Source organism: Salmo salar, chromosome ssa11 (genome assembly GCF_905237065.1).
Source record: "Salmo salar chromosome ssa11, Ssal_v3.1, whole genome shotgun sequence".
Classification (NCBI taxonomy): domain Eukaryota; kingdom Metazoa; phylum Chordata; class Actinopteri; order Salmoniformes; family Salmonidae; genus Salmo; species Salmo salar.
Window position 1 is genome coordinate 19,855,776 of NC_059452.1, and position 19,820 is coordinate 19,875,595.

Consider the following 19,820-nt stretch of genomic DNA (forward strand, 5'->3'; position numbering starts at 1 on the left):
CACTGAGCCCTGTGTCAGTGGTTACCCATTGTAAAGACATTGTTTGAGACTTAATGAAATCCCAGGGGAATTCCCCCCTCCCCACTTGTGTAATTGCAGACAAAATCTTTATTAAAAACCAAGCTTCAATAAAACAAAGGCCTTTTGTAGGCATTAGATGCTTTCAGTCAGTGGTTTGGACCTGTCATTAAGCAGATAATGAATGGGATCTTGTGTACAGTGAGCAACACAGTGTTTTAGTGGTCACCATTCATCATCCTGACCTGACCGGGGCATTGTGGTTGGAAACAGGAGGGAACCAGTCTGGCCCCCTCAGTGTAATCCCCGCTCATTAATACACATCTCTGGGTCTGGAGGAGGGAGAGGAGAGCTGGGCGGCAACATCAGTCACCACAGAGGGCTTTGTCCCCCCTTATAGTGCCCCCCCGTGCCTTTGAGGGGGGCCCTAGTATCCTCTGTCCATGGCTGAGCATCAGTATCTCTCACTCTGGGGGCGAGATGCCACAGAGGGCACTGAGTGCATCTTTATTTTGTTTATAAGCATTACTGACCTGTCCGTCACAGTCTAGCATCAGATGAAGACTGCTGCTGGAATCTGCATTCTGGCTCGGTCCCTGTTTTTGTTTGTCTGGGGGAACACAATAGAGCCAAACTAGGAGAGGTGACATGGGGACACGTTGGCAAGCAGCTGTGTTTAATCGGACAGGGCAGGGATGTGTGTTCAGACCTCTTCCTTATTTACTCTTCAACATGTCCACAATGCAAGGGGTTAAACAGGCTATTTATCCCACTTATGAATGCACTGTACACTCTTCGAAAAAGTGTTCCAAAAGGGTTCTTTGGCTGCCCCCATAGGATAACCATCTGTGGAAAGGGTTCTATGTAGAACCCAAAAGTGTTCTGCCTGGAACCCAAAAGTGTTCTTCATAGGGTTCTCTTATAGGGACAGCCGAAGAACCCTTTCAGGTTTCTAGATAGCATCTTTTTTTAAAGTCTACTGTCTACTGTGAGTGCATCATCATGTCATCCACAAGGCAGTCTGAGAATACTCTATCAATAGATAGTCTGTTGTGGTGGTGGTGGAGGTGGTGGTGGCGGTGGTAGTGGTGGTGGAGGTGATGGTGGCGGTGGTAGAGGTGGTGGAGGCGGTGGTAGAGGTGATGGAGGTGGTGGTGTCGGTGATGGTGGAGGTGATGGTGGTGGTGGTAGAGGTGGTGGAGGTGGTGGTGGCGGAGGTGATGGTGGCGGAGGTGGTGGTGATGGAGGTGGTGATGGAGGTGATGGTGTCGGTGGTAGAGATGGTGGTGGCGGTGGTGGAGGGGATGGTGGCGGTGGTGGAGGTGATGGTGGATAGTGATAGAGGTGGTGGTGGCGGTGGTAGAGGTGGTGGAGGTGGTGGTGGCGGTGGTATAGGTGATGGTGGATAGTGATAGAGGTGATGTGGCGGTGGTAGAGTTGGTGGAGGTGGTAGAGGTGGTGGTAGAGGTGATGTAGCAGTGGTAGAGGTGGTGGAGGTGGTGGTAGAGGTGGTGGAGGTGGTGATGGTGGCGGTGGTAGAGGTGGTGGAGGTGGTGGTGGTGGAGGTGATGGTGGCGGTGGAGGTGGTGGTGGTGGAGGGGATGGTGGAGGTAGTGGAGGTGGCGGTGGTAGAGGTGGTGGTGGCGGTGGTAGAGGAGGTGGTAGAGGTGATGGTGGTGGTGGTAGAGGTGATGTGGCGGTGGTAGAGGTGGTGGAGGTGGTGGAGGTGATGGAGGTGATGGTGGCGGTGATAGAGGTGGTGGAGGCGGTGGTAGAGGTGGTGGTGGTGGAGGTGATGGTGGTAGAGGGGATGGTGGCGGTGGTGGAGGTGGTGGTGGCGGTGGTAGAGGTGGTGGTGGCGGTGGTATAGGTGATGGTGGATAGTGATAGAGGTGGTGGTGGCGGTGGTAGAGGTGATGTGGCGGTGGTAGAGGTGGTGGAGGTGGTGGTTGAGGTGGTGGAGGTGGTGGTGGAGGGGATGGTGGAGGTGATGGTGGTAGAGGTGGTTGAGGTGGTGGTAGAGGTGGTGGAGGTGGTGGTAGAGGTGGTGGAGGTGATGGTGGAGGCGGTGGTAGAGGTGGTGGTGGTAGAGTTGGTGATGGAGGTGGTGGTGGTGGAGGGGATGGTGGAGGTGATGGTGGTGGAGGTTGTGGTGGTGGAGATGAAGATGGAGATGGTGGTGGAGGTGAAGGGGGTGGTGGTGATGGTGGTGGAGGTTGTGTAGGTTGTGGATGGTGGAGGTGTTGATGAGATGGTGGTGATGGTGGAGGAGGTATCCCACTATTACCTTCATTCACTGATGTCATGCCACTATTCTTAGGCCACACTGCAGATTTAGCTTCATGATCAGATAAAGGTAAACCAGTTGAATCATGAGTCCATCTCTTATCAACAGTACTGGGTTAACTTACATAGTCTTCATGTTCTTCTGCCTTACAGTGCTCATACAGCAGGTCTCCAGATGCACGTTGATGACCCTGTAACGAATGTGTGTGTATAGAATAAAGCTCTGAAGTGGGTCAACTCTCTTTGGCGTCCAAACTCCCTGCCTCACACAAACACACGTCTGCACGTACAAACTACCACACAAACACACACACCCACACACACAGAGAGAGAGAGAGACCTGTGGAAATGGAGTATAAAGAGGGGAGTCTAGTTGTGTGGCGACAGCCTCTTGGCAGCAGAGGCAGTGTGGTGTGTGGTGGGGGGAGCCCTCTGTGCACCTGATCACATAGACAGTCCACAGGGACACACCCACACAGGCTGAGCTCTACTCTTCACAGCAGGCCTCCGTCCACTGCACAGGGTTTTTCCACTCATGGAAAGCGCTCTATGGCAGGTACTGTACTATACAGTATAGCTATGGAGAACTCAGAGGAAAGGAAACACAGCCTTTTCTGTATGGGACATAGAGCAGAAGTGCCCTTTAGTACGTAGAATAAAGTATTCCGATGTACACTCATCCTTCCCAAAATCAATTAACATGTATGTTTACGTCAAGCTAAACAGGCATTCCGTTTTGGTCAGCGCCCCTGGAGTTTCTTTAATGTGAAATATGGCAGAGTATTAAAACGGTGTGGTTTGGGCTCATTAGCAGTACAGCTGGATACCAGACGTGGAGTCTCACCGGGAGTGAAGTGAAGGGTCAAATTAGTCCCTGGAAAGGTGGAGAAGGTGAATAATAATGGTTTTTAATGTAGGTTTTTATGTCTTTTTTTTGTGGCAAACTTTAAGCTGTGACTTACATTCATGTATATGTATGAGCATTACAAAACAACAACCTTCATACAAGAAAACAGATATGACAAATGATCCTGTTGCAGCCCTACTATATTCAGGTGTTTTTAGAGTAGCATAAATAACATGAGTCTGTAACCTCCTTTGACCTACCATACCATGACCATGACCATGACAGACGTAAACACCATCCTCTACCTCAGACCGTGTCTTGGTCAACCCCGGGGTTTGGCTATAACCCCTGACCCAGACTGGCAGAAAGGCCTGATTCGTTGAAAGGCCTGATTTAGTCAGGCGGCTGTCTACCATATCTCAGCGCCCAGCACTGCCAACGCAAGATGATCACATTTGGCTCAGAGCAGCTCGCAGGGGAGAGAACTGTACCTTCAAGAGAAAACAGCCTCCAGTGAATTCCAGGTGGAAATACAGTACCTTAAATACAATAGTCTTCTCATGCAAGTCTCTGTTTCCTTATGAAAGTACAGCAAAACTTTTCCAGTTAGATTTTGATTATTTGACAGTTAATGGCCGGTGGAACATCTTGGCAAGTGAAAACATTTGATTCATAAGGGGAAGGAAAGGTCTCATCTTCTTGGGTTCAAAATCTGTCCGTGTCATTTCCTTAGTTCGCCCTACATAGCAAGACACATGACCCAGATTTCTGTGAGATTTATTAGACAGACATTGGCTCCAATTGCTAAGTCAATCAACCCATTCATCCTTGTTTACAAACCACACAAGTACAGTACAAGCATTATCCAACCAAATGGCTCTTTTGGCAAAATAATTCTAATGAATCAATTGAAGTTTAAGTGGATGGGGCAAAGCCATCCCAAGCTGTTAACAGTGCAGGTTTACATTTATTGGGATGAATCTTGTCTTGGAAGCAGAGCTGAGTGATTTCCATTAGATAGGCCAGCTGCAAAGTCAAAAGTGGCTTTATTATATGTCGTAACATTTCATGAAAACACAACAAACATTAGCTTTTTAGTCTTAATTTATGATTAGGGTTAGGCATAAGGTTAGCAGTGTGGTTAAGGTTAGGGTTAGGCATAAGGTTAGCAGTGTGGTTAAGGTTAGGGTTAAGGTTTTATGCCTTTGTGGCTGTGCCAGCTAGTGAATGCCAACCTGCATCATATGACAGAATCACTACTGAGAGACTTCTACTTGGTAGAGGAATTTGATATGGCACAAACATACGGTACATTATGTGCCAAAACCAACAACGCTGTAGTTATAGGCTCTTTACGGCCAACAAGGGAAGTCTTTCGACCCAGATTTCATACAGATTTATAGAACATATTGGATCCAATTTGAAAACAAATAGAAGTCAATCAACACAGGTTAAAGAAGGATTTTTAAGCCTTGAGACAATTGAGACATGGATTGTGTATGTGTGCCATTCAGAGGGGAATGGGCAAGACAAAATATTTAAGAGCCTTTGAACGGGGTATAGTAGTAGGAGCCAGGCACACCTTTTTGTGTCAAGAACTGCAACGCTGCTGGGTTTTTTCATGCTCAACAGTTTCCACTGTGTATTAAGAATGGTCCACCACCCAAAGGACATCCAGCCAACTTGACACAACTGCAGGAAGCATTTGAGTCAACATGGGCCAGCATCCTTGTGGAACGTTTTCGACACTGTAGCGTCTATGCCCAGACAAATTGAGACTGTTCTGAGGGCAAAAGGGGTGGTAAAAATCAATATTAGGAAGATGTTCCTAATGTTTTCTACACTCAGTGTATGTTATCTGTCCTGAGCTGTGTATTGTCTTATTATGACAGAGGGACCTAGTGGTTAGAGCGTTGGGCCTGTAACCGAAAGGTTGCTAGATCGAAGCCCCGAGCTGACAAGGTAAAAATCTGTCATTCTGCCCCTGAACAAGGCAGTTAACCCACTGTTACTAGGCCGTCATTGTAAATAAGAACTTGTTCTTAACTGACTTAGTTAAATAAAGGTTAAATAAATAAATAAATAATTAAAATATGGAGCTGACACATAGAACATCCTCCGGACACTGAGATATGACGTACCAGAGCGGACACTGAGATATGACGTACCAGAGCGGACACTGAGATATGACGTACCAGAGCGGACACTGAGATATGACGTGCCAGAGCGGACACTGAGATATGACGTACCAGAGCGGACACTGAGATATGACGTACCAGAGCGGACACTGAGATATGACGTGCCAGAGCGGACACTGAGATATGACGTGCCATAGCGGACACTGAGATATGACGTGCCATAGCGGACACTGAGATATGACGTGCCAGAGCGGACAGTGAGATATGACGTGCCAGAGCGGACAGTGAGATATGACGTGCCAGAGCGGACAGTGAGATATGACGTGCCAGAGCGGACAGTGAGATATGACGTGCCAGAGCGGACACTGAGATATGACGTACCAGAGCGGACAGTGAGATATGACGTGCCAGAGTGGACAATGCTTAAGTTATGGGCTTTTTCAGAGAGGAGATCAAGACTCAGTCAGTAGGGATGATGGAGAGAGGAAAATGGAAAGGGGGAGGTGAGTAAATCAAGCCTGATCAGTGGATCGTATGGGTAGGGAGAGGGGAAAAATTAGGTGGATATTATTATTTAAAAAATTATAATAATTAAAAAAGAGACAAACAGTAAGGATGTATTATCCAGATCTGGAGTGTATAGATCTGTACTAGGACGGTAGACACATAATCATAGCAACAGAATGCGCAGCTCTCTTAAGCAGCAATATTTCTGTTTTGTCTGTCTGTCTAACTGAACCCATCTGTTCCAGGAACACTCATCTCTCTTGGCTGCAGTAGTAGTGGCAACAAGTCAGCAGCCCGCCGTGACACCTCTGCACTCGTGTCAACCCGTGTTTTTCTCTCCCTAGGAAATATAAAATGAATCGACACTGGCTTGCCACTACAACTCCTCAACGGCTAGAGGGGAGAGGAGACAACCACTACCACCATCAGTGAGTGGGCTTAGACGTCAAAGTCAACCACACCAACCCAAAATATAATTGATGGTTCGAACTCAAAAGACACAAGGGTTTGTTCACCTCCCCCTCAGGCTCCAGTTGTCTTGGGCTGATTTGATATATAACTATGTACTGTAGAGCAAATAAAGCCATCCACCACTTTCATGATTAGTGATTGTAAATTACAGTCCAGGAAAAAGAGTAAAACCTCCAGTTTGTGTTTTATACCATCGCTCTAGTAACAAAAACAGTGCACATTTTAAATTTGATACAGATACGCTATATAGTCCAAAACCAGTTGGAAAACATTTTCTTTGTGATGAAAACTCAAAATGGTTGTATACAATAAATCAGACATACAACTGTAAAATGACGAACACTCATCACAATCTGTAGACCCTGATGGGAAGACGTGACAGAGTGATGAACATTCATCACAATCTGTAGACCCTGATGGGAAGACGTGACAGAGTGATGAACACTCATCACAATCTGTAGACCCTGATGGGAAGACGTGACAGAGTGACGAACATTCATCACAATATGTAGACCCTGATGGGAAGACGTGACAGAGTGATGAACACTCATCACAATCTGTAGACCCTGATGGGAAGACGTGACAGAGTGATGAACATTCATCACAATATGTAGACCCTGATGGGAAGACGTGACAGAGTGATGAACACTCATCACAATCTGTAGACCCTGATGGGAAGACGTGACAGAGTGACGAACATTCATCACAATATGTAGACCCTGATGGGAAGACGTGACAGAGTGATGAACACTCATCACAATCTGTAGACCCTGATGGGAAGACGTGACAGAGTGATGAACATTCATCACAATATGTAGACCCTGATGGGAAGACGTGACAGAGTGATGAACACTCATCACAATCTGTAGACCCTGATGGGAAGACGTGACAGAGTGACGAACATTCATCACAATATGTAGACCCTGATGGGAAGACGTGACAGAGTGATGAACATTCATCACAATATGTAGACCCTGATGGGAAGACGTGACAGAGTGATGAACATTCATCACAATATGTAGACCCTGATGGGAAGACGTGACAGAGTGACGAACATTCATCACAATATGTAGACCCTGATGGGAAGACGTGACAGAGTGATGAACATTCATCACAATATGTAGACCCTGATGGGAAGACGTGACAGAGTGATGAACATTCATCACAATATGTAGACCCTGATGGGAAGACGTGACAGAGTGATGAACATTCATCACAATATGTAGACCCTGATGGGAAGACGTGACAGAGTGACGAACATTCATCACAATATGTAGACCCTGATGGGAAGACGTGACAGAGTGACGAACATTCATCACAATATGTAGACCCTGATGGGAAGACGTGACAGAGTGATGAACATTCATCACAATATGTAGACCCTGATGGGAAGACGTGACAGAGTGACGAACATTCATCACAATATGTAGACCCTGATGGGAAGACGTGACAGAGTGATGAACATTCATCACAATATGTAGACCCTGATGGGAAGACGTGACAGAGTGACGAACATTCATCACAATATGTAGACCCTGATGGGAAGACGTGACAGAGTGACGAACATTCATCACAATATGTAGACCCTGATGGGAAGACGTGACAGAGTGATGAACATTCATCACAATATGTAGACCCTGATGGGAAGACGTGACAGAGTGATGAACATTCATCACAATATGTAGACCCTGATGGGAAGACGTGACAGAGTGATGAACATTCATCACAATATGTAGACCCTGATGGGAAGACGTGACAGAGTGATGAACATTCATCACAATATGTAGACCCTGATGGGAAGACGTGACAGAGTGATGAACATTCATCACAATATGTAGACCCTGATGGGAAGACGTGACAGAGTGACGAACATTCATCACAATATGTAGACCCTGATGGGAAGACGTGACAGAGTGACGAACATTCATCACAATATGTAGACCCTGATGGGAAGACGTGACAGAGTGTAAGATCTCAATGAGAAGCTGACATTTCAGACGGGTCAGTGCTATTCTCCTGTGAACCACAAGGACATCATCTGAGCTGCAGTTTGTTTGTAAAGGCTTTGGGACATATAGCATAGTAAGTGGTTCAGGGAGAGAAACAGAGAGGAATGGGAACTCTCTCCACCAGCCCAGAGTCAGGAGAGAGGGTAGTCTCTCGCTCTCTCTCCCACATTCCCATCGTCCCGCTGCTCCAGGCCCCCGGGATGAGGCCTCCAGCGGGCCTGGAAAGCACGTCTCACACCCAGTCTGTCCCTCTCTGCCTGGGAACCCAACCTTTCCCAGAGCCCCACCCCTGGAGAGCAGGAGGGGACCGTGCTAGGCCCAAGTGGAGATTTTCAGAGCTTGTTATAACACATCCATCACAAGGCTGACTAAAATACCATGGGACAGTGGGACCGAGACTGACTGACATTTTGTGTTGGCATGGGCAGCTCAACACTCCGCAGGCATCAGCGTCACAGGCCTCAGTGAGTAATATGGGAATGTGGCCTCACTGCTCCCATCCTGATGCTGATTACCATCAGTCTCCTTAAGCCAAGCTGATAAGGGGGCATTCCCATGAGAGCCTACGTTAATGAGACAACAAGGCTAAGGAACTAAATCTTTCATGGTACCGTTAGGTAAGTATTACATAAAACACCAGTAATTTTTTCTTAGAAGATTATACCTATAAAATATCCTGACTATGAGTTGAGGCTAGCTTGGCCTGAACTTAAACCATTGAATCACACAGACATGATTCATAATGCAGGTGTAGATAGGGCATTAAAAGGCCCAGTGCAGTCAAAAACGTGATTTTTCTGTGTTTTATGGGTATGTTCACACTATGATGTTGGAATAATACTGTGAAATTGTGAAAACTATGATAATGCCCTTTGAGTGTAAGAACTGTTGAAAAGGTCGCCTGAAATTTCAGCTTGTGGGGAGGGAGTGAGTTTTGGCCTGCCTGGTGACATCACCAGGTGTTAAATTAGATAATAGACCAATAAGAAAGAGAGTTCCAAACCTTTCTGCCAATAACAGCACATTTTCATTTTTCCCCTCCCCACTCAGACCACTCCCAGACAGTACTAGCAAGATACATGCTTGAGAAAATTGCTATTTTCTAAGAAACTATTTGGGTTTCTTTTTGACCATTTTAATTGAAAACAATCACAGTAAGGTACTTAATTTTTATCAGAAATTATTTGATATTGAGATAAAAATGGATGCATTGGCCCTTTAAGGAGTATTGTCATGCACAGACTCAGACAAGCAAAGGGCTGTACTTGTCTATGGGGGACAATACTGGCACTTCAGACATGTACTTCAGTAAGAAAATACTGTAATCAACAATATACTGGGCATACTGGGCATACATGAGGGACTTGGTCTGTACTGTATGTACTGTACCTCATACATTAGTCTGAATGTGTGTTCCTATATAAAGGTGAATTACAAGGGTCAATTCAAATGTTGCCTTGTACGGCAAATAAAAGAAACCCAGGAATGGTTGACTGGCATGGGAGCAACCTTTAGAGAACAGAGAGATGTCCAAAACAGAACATCAAAGCTCTCTCAGAAGATGGATCCACAGCCCCATTCAGCTGACATTTCATCTGCCATGAGAGGACAGTGAAACATATACCTGTCTGGTTGAGGTCTAACGTAGATATAACGTAGATATAAACATAACGTAGATATAAACATAAACATATTACTTGCCCCACAGGTACTGTTTAAATACAACCCATATCTGGAGTGGAAAACATTGGGTTGCATTTTACGATCAGGTTTGAAAAAAAGGAACATAACGGTCCGCACTGCCATTCCAGAGGATTAGCCCATCAAAAGGGGTGCATCAACGTCTTAACACAACCTGTTACATAAGAAGCCATGTAAACTTTATCACTCAAAGCCTATCCTCTAACGTAATGGAAATTACTTTTATCGAGTACTCTCAGAATTAATGGTGATGATATAAGGGGAGGATAGCTGTTTCAGAGTAAGGGGTGTTTTTTCTCTGAATGTGAGAGGGATAAGGGGCTTGGCGGTTAGTTTTTCCCAGAATGTTTTATCTGGTGGAGACGTACTGTACAGTGCCTTGAAAAAGTATTCATCCCCTTGGCGTTTTTCCTATTTTGTTGCATTACAACCTGTAATTTAAATGGATTTTTATTTGGATTTCATGTAACGGACATACACAAAATAGTCCAAATTGGTGAAGTGAAATGAAAATAAAAACTTGTTTAAAAAAATTCTGGAAAAAAAGAAAAAACTGAAAAGTGGTGCGTGCATATGTATTCACCAGAGGTGGGACCAAGTCATTGTTTTACAAGTCACAAGTCTCAAGTCTTAGCACTCGAGTCCCAAGTCAAGACAGGCAAGTCTGAGTCAAGTCTCAAGTCAAGACCGTCAAGTATCAAGTCAAGTCTGAAGTCCTAAGATCTGGTGCAACCAATTACCTTCAGAAGTCACATAATTAATTAAATAAAGTCCATCTGTGTGCAATCTAAGTGTCACATGATCTGTCACATGATCTCAGTATATGTACACCTGTTCTGAAAGGCCCCAGAGTCTGCAACACCACTAAGCAAAGGGCACCACCAAGCAAGCAGCACCATGAAGACCAACGAGCTCTCCAAACAGATCAGGGACAAAGTTGTGGGGAAGTACAGATCAGGGTTGGGTTAATAAAAAATATCTGAATCTTTGAACATCCCACGGAGCACCATTAAATCCATCATTAAAACACGGAAAGAATATGGCACCACAACAAACCTGCCAAGAGAGGGCCGCCCACCAAAACTCACAGACCAGGCAAGGAGGGCATTAATCAGAGAGGCAACAAAGAGACCAAAGATAACCCTGTAGGAGCTGCAAAGCTCCACAGCAGAGATTGGAGTATCTGTCCATAGGACCACTTTAAGCCGTACACTCCACAGAGCTGGGCTTTACGGAAGAGTGGCCAAAAAAAAGCCATTGCTTAAAGAAAATATTAACAAAACACATTTGGTGTTCGCCAAAAGGCATGTGGGAGACTCCCCAAACATATGGAAGAAGGTACTCTTGTCAGATGAGACTAAAATGTAGCTTTTTGGCCATCAAGGAAAACGCTATGTCTGGCACAAACCCAACACCTCTCATTACCCCGCGAACATCATCCCCACAGTGAAGCATGGTGGTGGCAGCACCATGCTGTGGGGATGTTTTTCCATCGACAGGGACTGGGAAACTGGTCAGAATTAAAGGAATGATGGATGTCGCTAAATACAGGGAAATTCTTGAGGGAACCCTGTTTTAGTCTTCCAGAGATTTGAGTCTGGGACGGAGGTTCACCTTCCAGCAGGACAATGACCCTAAGCATACTGCTAAAGCAACACTCAAGTGGTTTAAGTGGAAACATTCAGATGTCTTGGAATGGCCTAGTCAAAGCCCAGACCTCAATCCAATTGAGAATCTGTGGTATGACTTAAAGATTGCTGTACACCAGCGGAACCCAACAACTTGAAGAAGCTGGAGCAGTTTTGCCTTGAAGAATGGCCAAAAATCCCAGTGGCTAGATGTGCCAAGCTTATGGAGACATCCCCCAAGAGACTTGCAGCTGTAATTGCTGCAAAAGGTGGCTCTACAAAGTATTGACTTTGGGGGGGTGAATAGTTATGCATGCTCAGGTTTTCTGTTTTTTGTCTTATTTCTTGTTTGTTTCACAGTAAAAAATATGTTGCATCTCCAAAGTGGTAGGCATGTTGTGTAAATCAAATGATACAAACCCACAAAAATCTATTTTAATTCCAGGTTGTAAGGCAACAAAATAGGAAAAATGCCAAGGGGGTGAATACTTTCGCAAGTCACTGTAGCTCCCCATTTGAACCACGGTTTTCTTTAGCTGCTGAGAGAAGTCTGACAGACACAGAGACAGAGGGAGGGTGCCAGAGGGGCGATTTGTCACCAATCCTTCCATGATCCAGTTCATATTGTACTCTGCATGACACGAGGTCCTCAGCTCCAAGGGGCCCAGCTCAGCTAGCATGCTAGAGATAGTAGACTTACATAAGGAAAATAGGAAAAACACCACTATATAAAACTGCTGACAACACAAGGACACCTGGAAAATTTGGGTGATTTCTCTGCGTCATGAGCACAGCCACACTTTATGGAAATAGCCCTCGAAACACTAATGCATTTATAAACCAAGGCTGGAGACTAAAAGGTAAGGTTAAAATGTAAATGTTTATATTATCATCGATTTTGTGAGGGCCGAGGGTACAGTATTTTCTAAGGCCTGGTACCAGTCTGTGGAGGGTATTGTTTCCCAGTCCAGAACCAGTCCCACCTGGAGATACCCCCCTGAGGGGTCTGCACCGCAAACCAAGCCCCTACACACCAAACCAATGAGCAGAATCAACCATCAGCCCTGCACCTTGACCCACAATTCCACTCCTCTGCTTTGACATCCCTGTTATCTAAACAGCGGAACAACGGCACATGGAACAGATTCAGAGGCCTGCCCCGAGGCCAGGCGGTAGTGCCAGGGGCTCCAGGTGTGCGTGACACCACCCGTCTATCGCCTCTCCTGGAATTTGTGTTATTCGCAGGGATGACTACTGTACAGTCATTACAGTTTCAGTCCAAGTAGTAGTAGAGCCATTGTACTCCACTCTACTCCATTAGGACCCATTGTCATAAGCAGAGAGCATGTATCTCTACAGGAACAGGAAACTGTTAATGCTTTGTTTTAATCATTGAGTTTATAGTCTTGTCAGGAAACAAGACTCACGTGATGAGAGACCATCTGGTAGGCCAGACTGGAGTCAGGACTATCCCACCTCTCAGCACCTCTCACAGGCTACATCCTCCTCACCCAAACAGCTGGTCACATTCTCAGCCTCTGGCGCCATCCCAGCTCAGCTCCACTAAAGCACAGAGCTGTTTAAACATACCATAACACTGCCTCAAAGCCTTGTTTACCCCTGCTTAACTTTCCACTATTCCTTCTGCTTCTCTCAGAGCATCCCAGTAACAACAAATTCTATTGCTACAGCACAGACCAGCTTCATAGAGGAGAGCAATAAGCAGTCAATGTATACAAAGCTGCAGGAGACCAATTTACCCAGGGCCTTTACCCTGAATCAGCTCCTGTGTATGATGTTAGAAAATAACACAGTGATGACGGGTGTGTATGAGTGTGCTCTTTGATTTGCTTTTGATAAAGATGCTCCCTGTGAGTCTCTATACTGTTTAGACTGAGCTGAGAGGATGGTTATACAACCCTGATGCATAGAGACTTCATTAGCCAAATATGCCAGTGATGGGATGTTAGGGAGTGCTGCTGTGGTCACAGCCCATCTCTCAGGTCTCATCTTGGGCTATGGCTAGCTCCCAAATCTCCCTGGAGCCAAGAAGACATATTGCAACAATTAAGGAAAAGTAACATACCTCCTCCAAACACACCATCAACTCACCAGAGGACCCAGTGTGGATGACAGTCAACTGATTATGTAAGCGTGTAGATGTTGTGTTTTCCATGGATGAGCCCTAGTGAACAGGCTGTGTCTCTTTTCTCCTAACTGAGTCAGTCTGGTGAGACAACAGGTGTTCGGTCCCTCAGGACACACCAATACGGAGAACTTGTTAATCAATCTATTCACACGTACATATATTCATCCACATGAAAACACTGCTGGTTGATGGGTGTTTCCAAAAACAACATTGATTTAGGAGTTTACTCCGGATTCCAAAACTGGCACCACAGCATCCCTCTGCCCATTGGTTGAAGCTTAAACCTCTTAGATGTAAAGTCCCCTGTTTGGGACCTGTGTGGTTCTGGTACCGGTTCCGACCGATTTTCGCTTAGACATCGATCGGTGGACACCATAGATCGAAATAGCTTGCATTGAGTGGTAGCTCTGATTCTCACGGACACCGTAGTACTGAATGTATATCTCTATTGCCTGTGTGAAGCAGGATGTGAAATCTGACACAATTTGAGGCTGGGACGTTCCTCCTACCATTTAATTCGCTCTTCCGATTGTCCATCAACTCCTGGCTGAACCCAACGTCACAGCCACTAACAACGTAGTTGGACTCCACATCGTAGCAAAAAAAAAAAAGTCGACATCGTAGCGCATCAAGAGAGAGAGAGAGCGGTTTCATCGCAGTAACACATTCAGATATCGATGTATAACCAGTCATCTACAATAATTCATATATTTTAAACAAAAAACACTGTCTGTTCGTCATAGCGCGGCGAGTTCCTAACGAGTTCAGGAAGCCAAGCCAGAGCTCTGTGAGATGTTCACAGCGATGGGGACAGACGTTTTGATCAAGAGAGACCTTTAGAAAATATGGACATTTTATCTAACACTAAACATACAAACATGTATTGCAGTTATAAGAAAGGAGAAATCTTATAGTTTGTCATTTTAGAATTGGATTATACTATGTTTAGAACGCGACAGGTAGCCTAGTGGTTAGAGCGTTGGACTTGTAACCGAAAGGTTGCAAGATCGGTTCCCCGAGCTGACAACGTAAAACACTGTCGTTCTACCCCTGAACAAGGCATTTAACCCACTGTTCCTAGGCCGTCATTGAAAATAAGAATTTGTTCTTAACTGACTTGTCTAGTTAAATAAATTAAAATATAAGGCTTATTCATACAGTTTTGCTGAATAGGAAATACATCATGTCAAATATTTTTAGCAGCAAGGTGAGATGTTAACCTTATATGCAGCATTACTAGTGATTGTTTATGACCCTCTCATTATAAATAATTGCTTTTGGGGATTAAGTAGATTACATTTTCGATTACATTTAGTTACTATTAACTGATTTTAACATCCGGTTCTCACTATTCAATCAGAGGGCTTCTAGTGACTGTGTGGTGACGTTTCTTTACCCAGAGTCAACCTGGTGGCACAGCAGGTTTCTGCTCAGTCACTATTGGACACCACAGATCAAATCAAATCACATGTTATTGGTCACATACACATGTTTAGCAGATGTTATTGTGGGTGTAGTGAAATGCTTGTGTTTCTAGCTCCAACGGTGCAGTAATATCTAACAAGTAATATCTAACAATTTCACAATACACACAAATCTAAAATTGATGACTTTTAAATGAATCTAACCACATGTTCTTCTATTCTTCAACATGGAATCACTGCTGTGTGACAAGTGTGTTTTCAAAAACAACATGGATTTATGATTTTTACTAGACATTTCAGGACTCCAAAGCTGGCACCAGTGAGTCCCTGCTCATTGGTTGAACTATGTATCCTCAGGCGACCATGTTTGATCACTGGGCTGTGAATCTTCAGCACACTCTTCCCAGCATGGAAGTGCGTCACTGAAAAAATAAACTTGGGGGCTGTTTCACTGTCAGTGTGATAAAACATAACAATTTATTGCTTAGTCCTCATCCTCATATGCAGTGAGCTCCAAAAGTACTGGGACAGTGACATATTTTTGGGGGGTGGCTCTGTACTCCAGCACTTAAATTTGAAATGATACAATGACTATGAGGTTAAAGTACAGACTGTCAGCTTTAATTTGAGGGTATTTTCATCCATATTGAGTGCACAGTTTAGAAATTACACCACTTTTTGTACATAGTCCCCCCATTTTAGGGGACCAAAAGTATTGGGACAAATTTACTAGTAGTGAAAAGTTTAGTATTTGGTCCCAGACTCATAGCATGCAATGACTACATCAAGCTTGTGACTACACATTCATTGGATGCATTTGCTGTTTGTTTTGGTTGTGGTTCAGATTATTTTGTGCCCAATAGAAATGAATGGTAAATAATGTATTGTGTCATTTTGGAGTCACTTTTATTGTAAATAAGAATAGAATATGTCTATAAACACTTCTACATTAATGTGGATGCTACCATGATTACGGATAATCCTGAATGAATCGTGAATAATGATGAGCGAGAAAGACACATAAATATCATACCCCAAGACATGCTGACCTCTCACCATTTGGGGGGGGGTATGATATTTGTGTGTCTGTAACTTTGTCACTCATCATTATTCACGGTTCATTCCGGATTATCCATAATCATGGTAGCATCCACGTTAATGTAGAAGTGTTTATAGACATATTATATTTTTATTTACAGTTAAAACAGTCCCAATACTTTTGGAGCTCACTGTACGTCTAGTTTGTTTTGTGGTTCCAGTCAGAACGGTCTGTCTAACTAAGCAGTATGCAGCATCGCCACAGATTCCCCATCAGCCCTGTGAAAGACACTCTTTGTTTCTCTGCTCTGAGAAGCTTCGCCCTGTTCCAGTATTCTACTCCACTCCCCAGGGGGACTTAGTCAATTAATCAATGAGACCTGTTTTTATACTGAAACAATAGAAGAGACTGAATCAAACACAAATAACTGAGGGATGAGTCAATCAAACCACAAAGTGTAATTGTGTTAGTTTGCAGTAGTTTGGAAGCATTTGAAATGTTACATTATGATTTGTATTGTGTAAGACAACTTGCTAGAAGTCCTTCACAGTTCAAACCTTCACAGGAAAATTCGCTACAGTGTATTTACCACTTTAAGGGTAATACCAGACTGTGTGTATGTTGGTAGGTTTGTGTTTATCGTGTCTTCGCCTGTTCAGTAGGTCATGGCAGGCTGAATAAACCGGAGAGAAATGAAGATGGATTATACACAGTACAGTATGAAATGTAGAATATGTTCACTGATGTCTCTGGCTCCTGTAACTGTATTGTACTGTATTGTCAGATGTGGCCCACATTGCAGTGTTGGAGATGGCTTCCACACCATGTTGTGTTTGGGTAGTGTGCCAGTGATTACTTTCACAGATTGCAGGTGATTTACTGCTTCCACTCTACACCCCAGAGCCCTCAGGGGGTACCCCAGGTTTCCTCCGCTCATGTTATTCAGGGGCCCCTGACACCTCCACCCCCACAGCAGTGAGGAGTGAGAAGGTTGGGTGAATGTGAACCTGTGGGGCTAACCCGTAACCCTAGCTTCATGTCCACACCCCAGCTCAACCCTAACCCTAGCCATAACCCTAGCTTCATGTCCTCAGCCCGGCTCAACCCTAACCCTAACCATAGCTTAATGTCCTCACGCAAGCTCAGCCCTAACCCTAGCCATAGCCCTAACCCTAGCCATAACCCTAACCCTAGCTTCATGTCCTTAGCCCGGTTCAACCCTAACCCTAGCTTCGTGTCCTCACCCAAGCTCAGCCCTAACCCTAGCCATAACCCTAACCCTAGCTTCATGTCCTCAGCCCGGTTCAACCCTAACCCTAGCTTCGTGTCCTCACCCAAGCTCAGCCCTAACCCTAGCCATAGCCCTAACCCTAGCTTCATGTCCTTAGCCCAGGACCCTCTTTCAGTGACTTTTGATATGCTGCCAGGGGATACTGTGTAGATAAGGCAGGGATGCACCATCCTCCTCCAATAATCTGATCACACCTCAAACACTTGTCAAATGGGTCCTTTCCCTGATCCCTTTCCTGATCTTTATCCTCCCTCTTGCAGTTCCTCTCCTGCTGCCTTTTTGGGAGTTATAATGAATAAATAACATTAGCCAATCCATAAACACCTATGCTAAAGGAAGCACATTGATTTTTAATATTGATGTATTAGAAATTCAGAAACATCACCCCATAGTGTTGCTAAGCAGCAGGCCAATGAGGCCATGCAAGCATCCTCCCTAACATCACAGCAGTATCAGCCACCTTTGCACATACCTCCATTTGGATCAAAATCCAGTCCTTTTTCCTACATCCTCCCACACCACTAACCCAGTAGGCCCCATGTGTCTCCCTTCAGACCACATGCTGCATCACTATCAATCCCCCCCGGATGGAAAAACCCACTTAATTTACCTAGTCTGTCATATTAGTTTAAATCTGGAGTCCTCTTTTTGTTTTGGTGCAGTCTTCTTAACATCCTGGTCCGCCCTAGTGAGTGCAGGGCATGTGTGCTATGTTAACCTAGTTTGAACAACAACTCCCTAACAGATGCAAATACAGCAATAACTCAACATCCATGGCTCCACAGCCGGAGAACCCAGGTGGATCTTCTCTCACATCGCCTGGGGAAATACTGTATGATGTACTAGGATATTTTCCTCTACTGCGTTTACATCGATGCTGTCCACAACCTGTACATCTCATTAATGCTGTGTTTATCTTGAGCAGCCTTGAGGTCTGCAGGAATGTTTCCAACATACAGTGTATACCAGCCAAGGATCAGCAGCCGATAAATGACAGATTAATTTATTACCTTGGACACAGACACTAATAGCTGTAGGTCACAGTGTCCAAGTGGTTTCCCCAACTCTGGTACTGTCGACTATGAACAAGACCATGTTGATCATCTCACTGTTTGAGTAGAGTGGACAGTGTTTTTCATCATGAACTGTAGACTGTAGGACAAGCAGCATGGAGAGTGGTGGACACAGGACACACAGCACACTGTCCAGGGGAATGTTACAGAGGTGTACAAGGCCCCCAGAAAGGGGAGCCATGTTAGTACTGTAGGTCAGCAGTCCTGGCCTGTGAAGCCTCATTAAATCAAGCCAACAAACCGGAGGTTGATAACGGCCATGCAGCATATCCTGGAAGCCCTGCGGTGCTTCCTCCCGGACGCACAGCTATGGCCACTTCCCCGAAGGACTTCACTACAATAATTACTGTACTGCCTTCCTCAGAAATGACTTCCAGCCCCCACACAGATGTTGATTAAATGATGTGTGAGGGTGAGATGCAGGAATTGTCCAGCACATCAGAAGGATGGAAAGGAAATGGAGCTGCCAGGCCTTGACTTAGAGACCACAGTTTTAGGAGGATCTGCTGTGTAAATTAAAGGGTTAAGGAGTTGTTTAATGTAATTTGTTCAACATGTCCTCTTTCATTTCGCTCAAATTTCAGGTGGAAACAAGGCAAGCACAAAGTCACTCTGAATAACAGTCTTTGACCGTAGTCTGACTGTAGTCTGCCCGTAGTCTGACCGTAGTCTTTGACATTGTGGTTGATAATGGCACCCAATAACAGCAGAGAGATCTTCAACCAAACGTCCCTGGAGGTTAAATTCAGCTGCTCACTAGCATACTGTAAATGCTTGTAAGGAGTGCAAAGTCCTAGCTACAGGGACTTCAGCCAGATACCTTGCTTTTAAGATCCCCTCCACCACACACACACTGAGGTCAGTGCGTAGAACATCAGATATCCCCAGCAGAGGAGACAGGGCTCTTCTCCAGGCTGCTTATGGAGAGCAGCTGGTCGATACAGTGTATACAGTGTGTTGCTCCTACTGCTGCTGCAGTGGGGCAGGATAAGGGCTGAGGCTGCATGTTCTCCGCTGAAGGCCCTGCTGTTTGTTGTGCATTAGTGGCTGGGTTACAAGACAAGTGAGGCCTATTTGTTTTTCCATCCCCTGCTGCTTCCCACAGCGTGAGTGGACCTAATCCCCTGCTGCCATTTCAGTTTGTCAGTTTGTCATTTCAATTAGACATTTAGTAGACGCTCTTATCCAGAGCGACTTACAGTAGTGAATGCATACATTTAATGAAACCATGCAGTGCAC